The 14428-nt window shown below is 37.9% G+C and overlaps 1 protein-coding gene across 2 annotated transcripts in view; it reads right to left on the minus strand.

Annotated features, from left to right (window-relative positions):
- The window catches only part of CNTNAP4 (contactin associated protein like 4), a 541886-nt gene that overhangs the window by 123722 nt on the left and 403736 nt on the right, over nt 1-14428 (minus strand). The window lies entirely within an intron of this gene.

The raw sequence follows: 14428 nt of genomic DNA on the forward strand, positions 1-14428 counted from the left end.
GTGAGACCAAGAGCTGCCTTCCTTCCGCAAAATCAGCATGCACCTGCCCAACACGGGGCTCACCTGCAAAAGCCACAAACCACAGCACCTAACGCCTAAGCAGCTTTACGTTTCTCCTTCTTGACGAAGGGTAAGGCTTCATATGTGAAAAAGGGGGAAGCAGAAGTTGTTCTCAATAATTTATATTGATTTTATTTGTTCTCCTGCTCCTCCACCACCCATCCTCCCTTCCTCCTACTTCGTTTTTTCCCCTCCACCTCCTCCCTTTCGAAATTTTTCAACAGTAACAATCAGCAAATGTAGGAACAAAAGAAGGGGTCTATTCAGGCTCTTGGTAGGTCTGCTGACCATGACCAGATCATGACCATGAGGTCGGCCTCATGTAGATTGCACAAGACAAAGGCAAATACGTTAAGAATATCAATATACAGGGAACCTGCTCATTTACCTACTTTTCTTTCTATTTCTCTAACGTCCCTTTAGCAGCATTTACCAAAATATTTTCTAATACATTTTTTTAAGAGGCTGAGTGTTTCACAGTCAAATTAATTTAATTTGACTCCCCTTATCAATTTTCTACTTCTGGCTCCCACCCCACCAATATTCCATATATCAGTTCTCAGGCTCACACGCCACAGGCAGTTCTGTGATGGCACCTCCAAATCATATCCCAAATCTGGGCAACTCTCTTCATCTCAGCTATGACCACTCAGTTCAACAAAGCATTATCTCACAAGAACTAACTCAATGACCTCCTCCTCATCTTTTTTGTTCTCCTGTTCCCTGTCACCATCCCCATCTGCAGCCCTAATCTCTTCCTTTCTGAGGAGTCAAGAAAAATTTTTTTAAGGTTGGGTGCCTGGGTGGCTCAATCAGTTAACTATCCAACTTTGGCTCACGTCATGATCTCATGGTTCATGAGTTCGAGCCCCATGTGGGACTCTGTGCTGACAGCTGGGAGCCTGGAGCCGGTTTCAGATTCTGTGTCTCCCTCTCTGCTCCTACCTTACTTGTACTCTCTCTCTCTCAAAAACAAAAATAACAGTAAAGATTTTGTTTTTTATTTTAAAGGTAAATAAAACCACATAACCCCAACTGCTTTCTTTACCACTTAGAACACAATCCAAGCTCCAAGCTCCTTCTCAGACATATACTCTTTGACAACACCCTCCATTATGTCTGCACCACACTGGACCCCCTAGAACAAGCAAGCTCAGTCCTGCCTGGGACCTTGGCACCAGCTGTCCCTGCTGCTCTGTAAGCTCTCTCCTCAAGGTCTCTGCATAACCAGCATCTCTTGCCATTTCAAGCTTTGGTCAAAATATTACCCCCTAAGTCAGGCCCTTGCTAATCACAGCTTCAAAAGCAGTGTACCGGGCTCACCCCTGCATCTTATTTCCTATTTTGTTTTCTTCATATTACTCATCATTAGGGGTCTACTTCTGTTTGATTGTTTCTCATTGCACTAGAGGATGATCTCCATGAAAGCGAAGAACTTCTGTGCCCTCCATCCATCGTACCTAGAACATGACTCAGCTCAAAGTGGGTCACAATAAAATATTTGTTGGATGGGTATGTTTGGGGAAGACTAGGATTAAAAACAAAACAGAATTCAACAGGTTTCTTATATACAGAACCTCTAAGAGCATGTCAACTGTGAATGTGCTAATGTGCTCTGTGTCTCCCATGATAGGGATAATTATCTAGTATGCTTTACATATATTAGGCCCTCGCTCTTAGCCACTGTTTCCCAGAAATAAATAGGAGAATAATGTTTAATCCCACAGGCATTTTAACTATGATAATCAGACACTTCCAGAAAGCTCTTTCCTTCTCACTGGTCAAAATTTCATACTCTGGGCATTGGTGCATGTGTGTGTGCATGTGTGTGGGTGTGTGTGTGTGCCTGTGTGTGTTTCCAGCCTCTCCAAATCAGGGCAGTGTGCATCCAGGTTTGGGGCCCTGGTCCACTGACATTCAATCCTAATCAGACCCTCTTTCACTTCGATTCTATTTTCCTGGGTGCCACTGGCAGGCTGATACAATTTTGATTTCTTTCAGTGAACAGGTGGATGATGAATTAGATAACCTTCCAAAAGATCGCATATTTTTTCAACATTAATGTACATTAATTCAGAAAGATGCCACTACGATGCTCTCAACATCTTAAGGGGTTAGGAGGAAAGACGCACAGTGGCGGTGGCCACAGACAGGTAAGTGGAACGGGGAGGCCGGTGAGTGGCAATTGTTCACATTTTACCTGATCCATTTATGAGCTATTTAAATTTTAAGAACATAGAGGAGAAATATAAGGTGCTTAGCTTATATATGTAATGAAAATGTCTTGGCACATTAAAACTCCTATGCAGCTTTTTCTTACAAAGGGCAAAGGAAATTGTGAAATGGGGAAATATGGGATTTTTAGCACATTCCAGCCATATCTGTTTTTTTTAATGAACATGTATTAATTTTATGATAATTAGTAAAATAAAGTAAGATGTAGACATAGGAAGTGTGGACAGTGAGAGATCAGGCAGAACACTACTTTGGAATGCTCTGAGTAACTTAAATAACTTCCTAGGATCAATGTCATTGAGAGAACATGAATCATTGCTATTAATTAAATATTAGTTAACTGAGCGATAATATTTGTCTTGTCTTGCTCCTCATGGTGAAATTTCTTCAATATGTAAGATAAAGGCTTTGCTGTGGAATTCTGTATTTAATGAGCATTTTTTTTCAGAAGGCTAGTGAATGAGGGAAGGGGTTGATGTTACATTACCTTATAAATGAAAAGTTCTGGGCATACTATCAGGTTTCAAATGTATTCCTTTGCATAAGAGATATTCTTCAATTTCCTATGAATCCTTTTTTCACACCAATGCAAATGCATAAAGAATACATGGATTTAAACTGCTCTTTTAAAGAAATAATTTTATTATGTGGATGTTTATGTCTTCACTTTTTTCCTAATTTTTGAAATGTTTATTCATTTTTGAGAGAGAGAGAGCGAGCATGAGTGGGGGAGGGGCAGAGAGAGAGGGAGACCCAGAATTTGAAGCAGGCTCTGCAATGTTATTGCAGAGTCTGATACCCCATGAAGAGCTCGAACCTATGAAACTTCAAGATCATGACCTGAACCAAAGTCAGACCTTCCAACGAAGCCACCCTGGTGCCCCTGTCTTTCCCTTTGTAAAAGATTCTAAACTTTGGTGTCTGTTAGAATTACTTGAGGAGCTGTTTAAAAATGCAATTTCTAAATGTGGATCTTGAGAAACTTAACAGAGGACCATAGGGGAAGGGAAGGGGGAAAAACAGTTACAGAGAGTGAGGGAGGCAAAGCATAAGAGACTCTTAAATAGAGAAAACAAACTGAGGATGGAGGGGGAGGGGAAAGTGGGTGATGGGCACTGAGGAGGGCACTTGTTGGGATGAGTACTGGGTGCTGTATGTAAGCCACTTTGACAATAATTTCTATTTTTTAGAAGTGCAATGTCCAGATTCTGAACCTCATGTGCTAAATCTGCAAGTGGGGCCCTGGAATCTGCATTTCTAATGCATGCCCAAGCCAATTTGTGCTTCTGGTCTTTGACTGGTTTTGAACTTTTTTCTGGCTTGTGAATAAGCCATGCTTTCCCCCCCTCCTTACATCATTGCAAAACTTCAGAGAAGGAAAAGATTCTAGGAGAACAGTTCACCAGGGCTAACTTCTAAGGGAAGAAGTAAGTAGCAAATGTGTTCTGTGTTACCAACCTCAAGGTCTTCAGTGTGCAATTCTGTGACTTGGGGTCAGGTACAAGAGAAATATATTATGTAGCTCGAATATTTCCATCAACTCTGTAAGGTAGTCATTTTTGTGCCCCTTTAAAACTGAGGATAATGAAAATTATAGAAGTTGTGTGCCTCAAGCCACATGGCTAAGAAGTGTCAGAGTAAGGATTTAATCCCAGGCTTTGCTAACTCTAGAGCACGTAATTTAGCTAAGCTATCAATAGGCCTCCTTCCAACAGAACATGAAAGCAAACAAGTCACCCTAGAGAAAGCTTGATATTTTATCTGAGGCCCCCCCCACTTTCTCATAATTTACACTTAAAAACTTTGACACATTGAGGGTAAAGTGACTTAGATTACTACTGAACACAGCTCTACCCATTAACTTTTACAGACAAAAGAATGGCTCCATAAACTTTACATTTTCTCAAAATTATTGGAGCAGAATAAAAATAAAAGGCAAATGTTCAATAATCAATAGGACTCTTGCATAAAATGATAACTTCCTAACAGCTACGAAATGTAAAAGAATATGCCAGTATTTCATCAAATGTATGAAACTCCTACAAGTAGAATTAAGGTCATGTGTCTTATGTGACAAAAACCAAAAAGCCTTAATGGTATTTTTCTTTTCTTTGAGACTTGATTTTCAAGCTCAATGAGGTATTCATAGATGGTTTAAAATGCATTCTAACCAAGATAATTTATGGAGTTAATGAATTAAAGTTTTTCACAAGATTTTAAGTATTTCCATAATGATTCTAACATTTATGAAGAGGTATAACAGCATTCATCTATATTATAAATATTAATTGAGCAACTCATCTATGAAAGTCAAGATGTATAAAGGGAAATGCCCATATGGTAGTTCATAAGGGGGTCCAAACACTGCTGTAATAAATCAGAAACATGGGACCACTTACATGTAGTTATACAGCAGGCTGTGTAATTACATAAAAATTGGTTTAGCTCCCACCAAAATGAACAACAATACTAATATAAATTCAACATGACAAGCAAGCAAACATGAAAATCCTCTGACCTCTCGTTATGAGAATTTGTATGACTTACATATGACCTATTTCCAAAAACAACTCATTTGGACACAGTCAGCTGACTGCAGACACTAAATGCATCATAACAACATGCTGTGTAATGGAAGTCAGCCCTTTGTTTTATGATGTTGGTTATAAATATTTACCAAGTGTGCCAGTGTGCTTCCCAAGAGACTGTCTTGTCTAAAAAACAAAAAAATTTTAAAAATTAAAAAGAAAAGAAAAAATAAGAACTCCTCGGACATGGGAGAGTTGCTAGCATAAACCCCGGTAAGAGTAACTTGTAAACATATGTTGAACGAGCCTATTGTAACCTTATGTACAAACGCTGATTCTCTCTTAAGTGAGTGTGAATGTCATTCATTTATTGTAATAGAGAAACAGCAATGAGAGTAGAGAAATCAAATCAGAAAATTAAGTGTTCAGTATATATGATAAGTTTCAAATTTCAAAGTAAGAATCTGTGAAGAAACCAAGTTGTAAAATACACTGATCCAGCCCTTTTAACATAGAAAGGTTTCAGTTCTCAAGATGGAAGAGTCAGAGGGCAAGAGCAAAAGCCCACGTGAGGGATACAGCCTTGGCTGCGCTTTGTAACTACTGCTCAGAGACAGCAATACATTGGAAGGTGCATGGATAGGACATTACTCTTAGATTCATATTAGGGTAAGATATGTCTAGTTTTTTGGAAGAATAAACTGAAATGAAAAATAACTTTAAGCTTTAAAAAAATCATCATAGTATGGTACTGGTAGACTAGGAAATTGTGAAAAATCCTCCTGCTAGAAAAGTTGTACAAAATTAAAAAATAGGGAATGAAGTGCTCGAAGACAATAAAATATCTGGGAGAAGCAGAAAACCTAATGAGAGAGCCTTACCTTTGAGACCCTTTTCTCTTTCTAGGATTCCTGAAGAGAACCTAAGATACAAAGAACCTGAACATGAGATCGTTTTACAACTTCACAGGGTTAAAGACAAAACTTTAGTTCCAGGTCCCCCAAGGATGGGAATAGCCCGTAAGCTTCCACAGATTTTGTATCGGAACTCTGAGGATCTACAGCTTAGGATAAAGGGTAAGTCAGAGACAGACAACTCCTTAGAGGGACTAAACTTCAGCTTCCTACCTTCTCAATCTGTGCAGTAACATTAAGATGGTCAGAGATGTCTGGTGCTCATTTCTACCTGCAGAAGCAAATGTAGTTAGATGCTGGAGAAAGATACCTTTCTATGTTACAAATTGTTCATTTTTCATACATAATGTCCTACACACAACAGAAAATAAGAAAGCAGCAGTGAAAACTGTCCTCAAAGGGAAATTCAGAGTTGTGGATACACACACACAGGGGAAGGCATCAGCTCTGTATTTAAAGAGCCTGGAAATCATGACTGTAGCCTAAGCATCAAGAAAGCTAGACGAACTGAAAATCAATGACTTGTCTTCGACCTGTCAGAAAACAGGTTATTTGGTTCTATGGATTGGATTGTGTCCCTCCAAAATTCATATTAAGGCTCTAACCCCACTGTGATGTTTTTGAAAGCAGGGCTTCTGGGATGTCATCAGGTTTAGATAAAGACATGAGGGCAGGGTCCCCTCGATGAGATGGGATTAGCGTCATATTCGTGAGAAAAGAGGCCAGAGTCAGCTGAAGACACTAAGAAGGCTGATGTCTGCAAGCCAGGAAGTGGGTTCTGACCAGGAACGATTTGAATCGGCTGGCAACCTGATCTTGGACTTTCCAAATTCCACAACTAAAACTAAATGTCTGTTGTTTAAGCCACCCAGTCTGCAGTGTTTTGTGACCGCAGCCTGAGCCGACTAAAACACATGGCAAACTACTGACCTGGAATCTGGAGAAACAAGACCACCCAAAGAGTCAGAGCTGAGATCTGTTCACCTACAGCCGAAGCCACTGGTGCCAGACACTGATAGGGCTGCTTAGGTGGTAATATTGACAAACTGATGGAGGCTAAGTGTGGACGGGCACGGCAGAGAGAAACTCCTGGGGACCACAGCCTTAGAGGGCCCCCACATTTCTGTGAACTTGACTTTCAGGAAACTTTCCATGTTCTCCTTGAAGATCAGAAAAAGATTCCCTCCTGGTTCCTGCAGGAAAAGGGAAAGTAATCACTGTGAAATATGCTTCAAGAGTTCAGTGTTCTGCACACCTCAGGCCTACTGACTGGGAGGAAAGACTTTGCCAGAGCCTCATCCCCATTAGGAGAGAACATTCTTCCCACTCTGGCTTCCCTACTCTACCTGTCCCACCTAAGGGAACAGTCAATAGGAGTTAGTAGGCAGGAGAAGTAAGGGGCAGGAGGGGAATGAGCTATACCCCCTAAGAGAAACTCTAGTGAAGGTGACAGTCCCAAGACAGAAGCCCACTACAAACACTGACATTTCACTGGAATATTACAGAATGCTCTCATATCCTCACATCATATCATCAAACCAACAGAACTCCAGTGTAATAATACTGAGTAACAGCTGAAAGCACTGTAAACACGGACCATCTCTGAAGAGGACCCCAAAGTCAAGAGGAGAGACAAAAACAAGACTACTAGATGAATTTGAAGCTTCTGGCACCTACAACACTTATAGCAAACATTAAATACATCCCAATTCCTTGCCAGATTAATATAAATCCTCACAAAAAAATTTTTTTATTCACTTCAGTTCCCATTAGTAAATACAACATGTCCAAGGGGCATCTGGATGGCTTAGTCAGTTAAGGGTCTGACTTCAGCTCAGGTCATGATCTCACGGTTTGTGAGTTTGAACCCCATGTTGGGCTCTGGGCTGACAGCTTAGAGCCTGGAGCCTGCTTCCGATTCTGTGTCTCCCTCTCTCTCTCTGCCCCTCCTGGCTCATGCTCTGGCTCTCTCTCTCTCTCTCTCAAAAATAAACAAACATTAAACCAAAAAATATTACATACAACATGTCCAGATTTCAGAGAGAAATTACAAGGCATGCCAAAAGGCAAGAAAAAAACCACACTGCAGAGACAAAACAATCATCATGACCAAACTTACACACATCTCAGATGTTGGAATTATCAGACTAGGAACTTAAAACAACTCTAATATGCTACGGGTTCTAATGGGACAAGTGGACAGCATGCAAGAAAGATGGGTAAGATAAACAGAGAGATGAAAACTCTAAGAAAGAGCCAAAGGGAAATATCATAAATCAAAAACACCATGACAGAAACAGAGAATGTTTTTGATGTGCACATCAATAAATTCAACACAACCAAGGAAAGAATCAGTGAGCTTGAAGATAAGAAACTGTGAACTTCCTGAACTATACTGCAAAAAGGAAAAAAGCAGAAGAGAATATCCAAGAGCTGTGGATAACTGCAAACATTGTAACATGTGCATAATTGGAATACCAGAAGAAGTGGAAGAAATATTTGAATAACGGTTAACAACTTTCAAAATTTAATGACAGACCTCAAAGTAAGCCTAGGAATTTCAAAGAGTAACAAGCAGGTTATAAATAAAAATAAACTCTATACTGAGTCATAACATAATCAAATTCCAGGAAGCCAAAGATACAGAGAACATTTTTAAAGAGGCAGAGAAAAGCAAATACCTTACCTATAGAGGAGCAAGGATAAGAGTTATATTGGACTTCTCATCAGAAAACATGCAAGCAGGAAGAGACTGAAGAGAAATACTTAAAGTGTTGAAAGAAATAAAAATAAACTTAGAATTCTATACCTAGAGAAATTCTCTCTCAAAAGCAAAGAAAAAATTAAAACTTTCTCAGACAAAACTCAACAGAATGCATTGCTACCGGACTTGCTCTGCAAAAAATATTTCAAAGAAGTTCTTTATACAAAAGTTAAATGATACAGGTCAGAAACATGAGGAGGAAGAAAGAAGACGTGAGAAGGGAATAAAAGAAGCTAAGATAAAATAATTTTTCTTATTGTTAGTTATAACTGTTTAAAGAAAGATCAGTAAAAATATGTTGGGTGATGATGGCATTTGGATAAATTAGATGAATGGCATCGACATTACAAGGGATGAAGGGGAGGGACTGGGAATACTCTAAGGCACTTATTAAGTAGCATAATGTTATTTGACGATGGACTTTGACAGACAAGTCAAATTTTTTTAAGTATATCAGTATGGAAAGAGATAAAATTGAATCATACAAAATTTTCAAACTGAGACAACACATTTAAAAGAGGGGAGCAAGAGACAAAAGGCAAATGAGACAAAAGGAAAACAGTTACAAACATGGTAGATATGAACCCAAATATATCAATAATCACTTTAAAAGTGAATGGTCTAAATACTACACTAAAAGATAGAGATTGTCAGGGTATAAAGAACAATGAGACCCAACTATATTTCATCTATTAGGAATTCACTTTCAATAGAATGACTAAAATACATTAAAAGTGAAAGGATAGAGAGAGATTTACCATGCTAATGTCAAAAATCTAAAAATAGCAAAATTAAAACTACCAGATCAACAAATTAGTGCATATCAGAACAATTCAAGGACTAGGAGTTTCAGGGGCCCCTGGGTGTCTCCATCAGTTGAGTGCCTGACTTTATCTCAGGTCATGATCTCATGGCTCCTACATTTGAGCCCCTTGATGAGCTCAGTGCTAATGACTTGGGGCCTGAAGTCTGCTTCAGATTCTTCCTCCCCCCCCTCCAAATAAATAAACATTAAGTAAGTAAATAAATAAATAAATAAATTAGTAAATAAGAGCTGGGAGCTTTTCAAACCTAAACTCTATGAGGCTTAGAAGCATGACATTACAGGGTGGCTTATAAAGTGAAAATGAGAAAGTTGTTTAACCTTTACATGGTTGGTTATTACAATGGGTGTTTCCAGATAGCAGGGGGCTGATTAAAAGTAGTTATCTTATACCGCCTTTAGGAAAATGACTTAAATTTCACTTATGTTCATGAAATTATCTAGATTTAGTTTTGCTTACGTGGCTTAAATAGTTTTGCCTGCTCAGGGAATTTTCAAGTTTGGTTTTCATTTTGTATTTTAGCCTATCACTAACACAAATCTAATGAAAGCTGGAGTGGCCATGTTAATTTCAAACAAAGCAGCCTGCAGAACAAGAAAGATGATCAGAGATAAACAGGCACACTGCATAATGGCACAGCAATCGAATTTCCAGCGTGATATGACAATCCCCTATGGATAGCATGTTAACAACAAAGGGTCAAAATACAGGAAGCAAATACTGATAGAACTGCAGGGAGATATAGACAAACCCATTATTATAGTTGGATTAGTTGATACATCAAAAGGACAGAAAAACAGTAAGAATATAGAAGACCTGTATATCAGTATTAGTCAACTAGCTTGAATTGACATTTTAGAATATTCCATCTAACAGCAACAGACACAGTCTTCTCAAGATCACATGAAACATTCACCAAAATGGACCACATTGTGGGCCCTAAACACACCTTTACAAATTGAAAAGAAATTATAAACTGTACAAAGTATGCTCTCAAATAACAATAGGATTAAACTAGAAATCAGTAACAGAATGATAGGTAGAAAGCCCCAAGATACTTGGAAATAACCCAAGGGTTAAGGCAAATGTCCCAAGTGAAATTTTAAAAAATTGATCTAAATGAAAATAAAAATATAATTTATCAAAATTTGTGAGATATAGCAGCATTTGTAGCACTAAATGCATAACTTTTTAAAAAGCCAAAGATCTAAATAAGTCGTTTCCACCCTATGAAACTGGAGAATGTAGAGCAATATAAACTAAAAGAAATAATAAAAATCAGAGCACAAATAAATGAAACTGAAAACAGAAAATCAACAAAATCAAAAGCTCTTTCTTGGGAAAGTTTGCTGAAATTGATAAATCCCTCTTCACGCTGACCAAGGAAATATGAGAGAAAGACCCAAATCACCAATATCACAAGTGGATGAGAAGTCACTGGTACTGAGCACATGGGCATCAAAAGAAAAAGGGCAGAAGATTAATGAGCTAGTAAGGATGGGTGGTAAGACATTAGGGGAAAAAATACAGTAAATTAAAACCAAGAATGAAACACAAAGTAAATGATTAAAAATAAGGCTTTGAAAGAACACTGAAATTAACGAAACCCTATCTAGAATGATCAAGGAAAAGAAAATAGAGACACAAATAATCGCGATCAGGAATTCAAAAGAGCATCCTACTATGATCTTATACAAGTTAGAATGATAATAAGGTTATTTTGAATGGTTTTTGAAAATTAAGTGAACAAATTCTAAGCAAACAGCAATGTGCCAAAACAGATGAAAAACAGGAAAATCTGAGCAGCCAATCTCTATTGGCAAAATTAAATCCATAATGAAAAGATATTCACACACGGAAAATTCCGGGCCCTGGCATCTTCCCTTGTGAATTCTTCTACACATTTAAGGACAAAATAACACAGATGTTATACAAACACTTGGAAACAGTAGAAAAACAGAATGCTTCCCAACTTGTTTCATGAGGCTAGCCTAACCCTGATATCAAAATCTGACAAGAACTTAAAAGAAGGGAAAGAAAAGCCACTCATTCATAAACACAGATCCAACTATCCTTTAAAATTAATTGCAAAATTGCTATAGAACATAGAAATAAAAAGTTTAATAGATCATACCTTAATCAAGTTTCTGCCAGGAACATAAGGATTGCTTAATATTTAAGAATCCTTAATGTAATTAATCAAACTGAAGAAAATATCATATTCTAAACAGATATAGAAAGAGCATTTCATTAAATTCAACATCTAAACATAATTAAACTTGCAGCCTAAAAGGAAATTTCTAAATCTGCAAAGGACACCTCTAAGAATCTTGCAGTGAGCTGTCACAGGCAAGAAGAAATGTAGAGATCTGCTTTGAGTTTGGGAATCAAAGTACGTGCTCTACAGACCCTTCATTCAACATGAAGTGAATATTCTAATTAGGGTACGAAAAATATTTAACGATAACATGGATTGGAAAGAAAGAAGCCTGCTGTCATTCATGGATTGCATGATTATGTACATAAAAAATGTTTTACCCTAAAGAGTGTGTTTAGCAAATTTGATGAATGAAAGTCTATATATAAATATGAAATGAATTTACACACCTATTAGAATGGCCCAAATCCACAACACTAACACCACCAATACTGGTGAGGATGTGAAGAAACAGGAGCTCACATACATTGTTGGTGAAAACATAAAGGGACAGGAATCCCCAAGATACTCTCGAAGAAAAACAAAGCTGGAGGATTTTCCTTACTGGATATCAAGTCTCATAATGGCACAAAAATAACAAATGTCACATTGGCAGAAAGTTACTCAAACAGACCAATGGAACAGAATAAAGAATCCAGAAACTGACTGAAAAGCTGAAAAGAATGAATTTTGACAATGTTTGCGATGCAGAGCAGTTAAAGAACAACAAACAATAAAACACCTCTTCTAGGGGCGCCTGGGTGGCTCAGTCAGTTAAGCCTCTGGCTTCGGCTCAGGTCAGATCTTACGTTCGTGGGTTCGAGCCCCTCATTGGGCTCTGTGCTGACAGCTAGCTCAGAGCCTGGAGCCTGCTCCCATTCTGTGTCTCCTTCTCTCTCTGACCCACCCCCTCTCATGCTCTATCTCCCTCTGTATCAAAAATAAATAAAACATTAAAAAAATTTAAAAAAAAACACCTCTTCTAAACGTACAGTGCTGGGTCAAACATCCACACTGAGGAAAAAGAAGAAAAAAGAAAAGAGAAGAGGGGAAAAAAGAAGGTCGACACTACCTTAAATCATGTACAGAAAGGAATTCCAGCAAGACTGTAAATTTAAATGTGAAAGGCAAGACAAAAAAGTTAGCAAAGATGTGCTACAAGACAGCATAGCTGGCTGTCTGCACAACCCAGAGGAGGGCAAGGGTGTCTTAAACGTGACACAAAAGGAAAGGCTGACACATCAGAATATATGAAACTAAGAACTTCTTTTCATTAAAAGGTGTTACAGTAGTGAAAAGAGAAGCCACATAATGGAAGAACCTAGTTTTCAGTTTATTAGTGTCCAGAATTTAGGAGAGAACTATAAAGCAATAATAAAAAAAGGGACAAGGAAATACCTAAATGACTAACAAACCCGTGCCATGGTGTCCAACCTCATTAGGCACAGGGCTTGCAAATGAAAACCATAGTGAAAGTTCTGCACACCAACCAGAATAGCTAAAATTGAGGGAAACAATAAAAAGCTAAAATTAAAAGAAAACCAACAATACCAAATGTTGTCAAGAATGAGGAAGAAATGGAATTTTTCTACACTAGGGTTGGGAGTGTAAATTAACACAATCTCCATAAAAAGTCTTTCACGTATCCCACTAACGGTAAACCCACACTTATTTTATGAGCCAGCAACCCCTTCTCAAGAGTGAGCCCAACAGAAAAGCAGACATTGTATACCAAATGCACAGAAATGCTCTTGAAGTATTTATTCAGGAAAGTCCCCAAATCCAACTCACATGTCTATTTGTAGAATGGATAAACACATTCAGAAATGTTTATATAACGAGATTTTTAAAGCAATAAAAACAAATCAATTACACACAACATGTTAACCCAGGTAATGTATGTAAAGAAGTGTAGATTGCATGACTTGTTTTGTATATAATTCAAAACAAGCATTACAGTCATGATTGTGATGACTTAGGGAGAGGAGGGAGGTAGTGCTGACCAGGAAGGGGTGAAAGGAGGTTTCTGAGATACTATAATATTCTTGGCCTAGGTAATATTTACATAAATATGTTCACTTTTTCATAATTCACTTACCTGTGTGTGTGTGTGCGTGCGTGTATACCTTTTGTCTTTTCATATGTGTTGTACTTCACTATGAAAAGTTAAATGAAAATAATTATGCTAACTTTGTCAAAAAAGCAAGTCCTAAATGCTTTAAAAAATAGTTTAGTGGAGACAATCAATAGTTTTTTATGTTTTATTTATCTTAGAGAGAGAGAGAGAGCACAAGCGAGCAGGGGAGGGGCAGTGAGAGAGGGAGACACAGAATCCCAAGACAGGCTCCAGGCTCTGAGCTAGCTGTCACGACAGAGCCCGATGTCGGGCTGGAAGTCACGAACCGTGAGATCATGACCTGAGCCGAAGCCAGACGCTTAACCGACTGAATCACCCAGGTGCCCCAAGACAATCAAGATTTAAATTTGCATGTGTTTATATAAAAGCAAAAAGATAAGATTCTGATGAACACTTACTTCATTAAAATTGTATTTTTCACTTCTGTGCTTTTCTATAGATCATTAAGAACACCATGAGAAGTACCTTTCAGCTTCAGATTTTAGATACCATATAATTTTTCATGCATTATACCATAACGAGCTCCATTAACATCTTTCCTTTTACTATTAATATTACAAAGAATAATGGCATTCTTATGACCATTACCATTAAAATAACTATTGTTCGGTGATGAAAGAAAACTACTGCTCTCTATTAGAGATATTATAAAATTTAAAATAAATTATTCCTCACCTCTACACTCTCTTAATGTTTTTATACAGCTTTTCCAATATATTGATTAGTCTTTAGGATGCTTCCAAATGCCATTTATTTATTAAATGACTGT

The sequence above is a fragment of the Suricata suricatta genome, chromosome 16 (assembly GCF_006229205.1).
Source record: "Suricata suricatta isolate VVHF042 chromosome 16, meerkat_22Aug2017_6uvM2_HiC, whole genome shotgun sequence".
Classification (NCBI taxonomy): Eukaryota; Metazoa; Chordata; class Mammalia; order Carnivora; family Herpestidae; genus Suricata; species Suricata suricatta.